The sequence below is a fragment of the Fukomys damarensis genome, unplaced genomic scaffold (assembly GCF_012274545.1).
Source record: "Fukomys damarensis isolate Sample0158 unplaced genomic scaffold, DMR_v1.0_HiC HiC_scaffold_33, whole genome shotgun sequence".
Lineage (NCBI taxonomy): Eukaryota > Metazoa > Chordata > Mammalia > Rodentia > Bathyergidae > Fukomys > Fukomys damarensis.
The window spans coordinates 6552001-6556822 of NW_022900945.1; positions in this window are offsets into that span (position 1 = coordinate 6552001).

Sequence of the window (4822 nt, forward strand, 5' to 3'; positions counted from 1 at the left end):
CCGCCGCCGTGCCCGCAGCCGCCGCCGTGCGCGTTAACCCTGCAGTCGCGGCTGCCGTCTCACACAGAAATCCAGGACACGACCATCTTGCCCCCGCTCCTCTCGCGAGACCTCCCGAGCGGGAGCGCGAGGAGGAAGCATCGCGAGATAATAGCTGTTTCCGCCCCGCCCTCCCGGCCGCCCCTTCCGGGTTCCTCTGGGCATCCGGGCTCCTTCGCTCCCCGAGGCTGCGAGTTTTCTCTCTTAAGGGGCGTTTTGGGGCTGCAAGACCCAGACCCTGAAGGCCCCGTGGACGCTCTGGTGTCTTACCCTGCCTTGGAGATGTCCGGTACATGTTATAAACACCGATTTAACCCTTAAATCCACGCGGCTTCCGCGGAGTGACGCCGCGCATGCCAGGAGTGACGTCGCTGGGACGCCCAGCTCCTTAATTCGGTAAACTTTTCCTGAGCGCCTACTTCGGGCGGAACGTAGAGCTCGGACCTTTGCGAATTGCGGCTTCTACCTACAAAAAGGACTATTGAGGAGGAAAGACAGACAAACATTTGGGTGTAATATTTAACTATGTCAGGAATAAAGCAGATGGGGGCCTGGGCTGCACAGAAAAGGGGAGAGCAAATTTTATCTTTGGGGTGTCAGAAAAGCCATCCTAGGAGAATGGAAAGGCTGCCTTGGAAAACGATGGGCTGCTCAGTCAGGGAGAAGGGCAGTCACTTGGATACTTGTCAGATGACTGAGTTTGGCTTAGGTGGCCAGGGATAAAGTGCGGCAAGCGTTAAAGTATGTGTCAGGGAAGATGTACAGTACGTTGTCAAAAAACATTAAGTGGCAAGCTTTAACCCAGGTCCTCTTGTAGAGAAAGGTAAATATACGAACAGCTGTAACTTGGACAAAGTAACAACTTCCCTGGCGCCGAGGAGGAGGCGTGTGAAGGTCCTGGGCCAGCCGGACATGGTGGGCAGGAGCATTACTATGAGTTCAAGGTGGGCTACATAGTGAGGTCAAGGCCAGCCTGAACTACATAGCAAGATCCTAGCTCAAAGACAACGACGAGTAATAATAATAAAGGTCTTTGACAGTTGCTTCTCGCAAATCTCTTCTTCCTTGAACTTTATTACCTCCCCTAGTTCCTTACCCCCCCAAAAAAAACAAATAGGGCTGCCGTGGAGCTCAGTGGTAGTTACTTGATTATCGCAGGACCAGGGTAGGTGACACCGCAGCTAAAAGGAGGAGGGGTTTATTTTGGCGCAGTTTATAGAGGTTTCAGTCCATCAGCCGGCCCCAGGTTAGGGCGATGTGGCGGAGGAGAATCAGCTCAGGGCATTGCGCAGTGAGGCCAAGATGGACAGAGGAGGGAGAGAGGAGCACCCTGCCGGGCCTGCCCCAGTGACCACCTCCTCCCGCCTGGTTTTACTTCCACATTACCGTTAGCTCTAAACGCTAAGCTTAGTGAACTAACCCTCTGAGGAGTGTCACCCCACGATCCCATCGGTCCCCCAATCCCACCCAGAGCTCCTTTTGGGGGGACATCCAGTCAAAAACTATCACATGTGCACAAGGTCCAGAGTTCCTTTGCAGACCGGGGAGTGGAGGGGTCCGAAAACTGTCCCCCTCTCTTCCTCCTCCACTGAACTCAGATTCTCACAAGCAATATTTTCCCTCTCTTTATCGTTTGATGTGTGTTGGAGGAGCAGCGGGGTCCACTCAAATATTTTCCAGTCAGCATTTCCAAGGATCCTTCTGGAAAAGCAATAGAGACCAAACACTAGATCACCAGGACCCTATGCTCACAGCAGACTGATCCACTGAGCAGGAGTCCAAGACTGAATATACTGTTGAGCCTTGGGCGGGATGGGAAGAGGTGTGTGTCACTGGAGGTATGACCTAGAATGGTATATTTTACTTTTTAAAAATTTTTTATTGGTACATTTTTGCTGTGTTTAATTACTGGGGACTCCTGAGACGTTTACAGAAACCTCTGCTGTAGGTTCCAGTCTCCTGCCCAGTGTACAACGCAGACCTGAGGAAAAAACTAAAAGATGAAAGAGAGACAGAAAGCAGGGCACCAGGATGACCAGTGCTGGTGCATCCAACAAAAGCCCTGGCCAGACTAAACCTCTGGTTCTTACTGGTAATCAGTTGGGGTAAAGGTGAGCTATGTGTAAGGGCAGGACTCTCAGAGAATGCACAGTCCTGCAGTTCCTATGGAAACTATGTAAACAAGGCTCATAAAGGACAAGACAAAGCATTCTTGAATTAAGACCAGAATAGGCAAAATATATATGGTTGTCTTTAGAACATTGTCCTTCTAGTTAGAAGGTTTTAGTTGTGGGAACAGGATTTGGGTGTGAGTTACTCTGACCTCCACACATAGGCTTTGATCAGACTCACTTCTACAAACAAACCAGTTGTGGGGTTTATTCTTCAAGCCTGCACTGCTTACAGCCTGCGTTGGGTGTAATCGGTATTACAGTCTCCCTCATACAATGGTTACATTGCTTGTGGGGAGTCGGTATGTGGACCTAACACATCTTAATTCCCTTTCTGTCTGTTTTCTCCTCTCCTTCCATCCTCTATCCATCTAGAAGCATGTTTTGTTTGTTTTTAGTCAGGGTCTCACTATATAGTTCAAACTGCCCTAGAACTCCCTATGTAGCCCAAGCTGGATGATCCTTCTGCCTCAGCCTCCTGAGTGCTGGGATTACAGGCATGTGCCACCTCACCCAGCTAGGAATGTATATTCTTACTCCCAGTTCCTCTTTCCTCCTCTACTGGCTCTCTGAATTTAGGCTCATGTCTCTCACAATTTACTAAACTGAAATTAAAATGATCCAAAATAACTAAATGTTACACCAGTAACACTTAACCTGCTGAGAAATAAAACAGGTAAAACTCCTGAAGCCATAGGCATAAGCAAGGACTTTCTGAACAGAACCAAAGGAAACAGGAAATAGTACTGAGAATCAATACGTGGGATCGTATTGAATTAAAAAGCTTCTGTACATCGAAACAACTAATAGAGTGGAAAGAAAGCCCACAGAATAGGAAAAAAATTGTCAGCTATTCCCCAGAGGACTAATATTTAGAATATCTAAAAAACTCAAAAAATTCAATCCCCAAATATAAAAGAGCCAATCAAAAATAGCAGTGAAATGAATAGATACTACAGGGAATCAAAAGTACAAGTGGCCAATAAATACGTGAAGAAATGCTCGACAGCGCTGGTCAGTAGAGAAATGCAAATGAAAACAATACTACGATTCCGTCTCACCCCAGAAAGAACAGCAATCATCAAGAAATCAAATAATAACAAATGCTGGTGAGTCCACAGGGAAAAGGAAGCCTCCTACATTGTTTATAGGAATGTAAACTAGTACAGCCACTGTGGGAATCAGCAGGAAAATTTCTCAAAAAACTAAAACAAGATGTTCTATTTGACAGTTATGCCCCTTCTAGGAATCTTCCTGAAAGAGTTAAATACATTGCCAAGTATGGTATACACACTTGCAATCCCAGCACTACGAAGGCTGAGGCAGGAGAACCTCTGAGTTCATGACCAGCATGGGCTACATACTGAGTTCAAGGCCAGCATGAACTACATAATGGGACCCTTTTTCAAAAGCTAACAAACTTGGGCTGGGATTTAGCTCAGTAGTTCTGCCACCTCCATTGCAAGCATAAGGTCCTGAGTTCAATCCCCAGTACCCACCCCCCTCCAAAAAAACTAACAAACAAATAGCATCATTTTACAATGATATGTGTTTATAGCAGCACAATTCAAAATAGTTAAATCTTAGTAGCAGCCTATACATGTCCATCAAGAGGTGAAGGGATGATGAAAGTATAGTATTTACACATGATGGAGGACTATTTTGTCATAAAGAAAGATAAATTTAAGTCATGTGTGGGAAAATGGGACCACAATGTTAAATGAAATAAACCAGACACACAAGCTTAAATATCGCATGGTTTCTCATATGAAAAACCCAAAGTATAAATGAAGAGCAAAATAAAAAATAAGAAGTAGAGAGACAGACCTTTCTCATTTGGAAAGTGGGTCAAGGGATGGAGGGAGTGGATTAGGAGAAGAAAAAAGAAATGAAGATGTATGTACTGGTACCAACTCCAGAGAAAGGATGTAAGCATGGTGTACTGCAAACATGCACTAATGAAAAGTAAATAAAACAAAAAGTTTGCAATAATTCAGGTGAGAGATAATGAAAGCATGAGCCAAGAATGGTAAGAATAAGGCTGGGAAATGTTTAACAGTTAAAAACCCGAGTTCATTCTTGGCAAATTAGGGTGAAAGTTCTCATTCCTTATGCAGGAGGAGTTAGATGGAGTACATTTTGGAAATTTGGAAATGAATCTTAAGGGATAGAAAACTCGGGCCGGGGATTTGGCTCTGTGGTTCCACTGCCTGCCTCACAAGCACAAGGGCCCAAGTTCGATCCCCAGGACCAAAAGAAAAAAGAGAGAGAGACAGAGACAGAGACAGAGAACTCAGTGTAGGCCAGATTCAGGAGTTATTATACAGGACTCGTACCCTAGGAGTGGAGGAGGCCCCCAAGGATGACCACGTACAGTGAGAAATGAAGGGCCAGTCATGCACAATGCCTTAAAAACACTAACATTGAAAAGTTATAGGAAGAGTGGCCCACTCTCATCACCAAAACTCATTATTATAAAGAAAAGCTTGCTGAATAGTCTACCATTACATCTGTGAAGTATCTCATCACTGGACCCAGAATTGAAAAGTATCTTATCAGTGGGTACCTCCCCTGCATGGATTTGAAAACTCCTGCATCCCTCCAGTAAAATA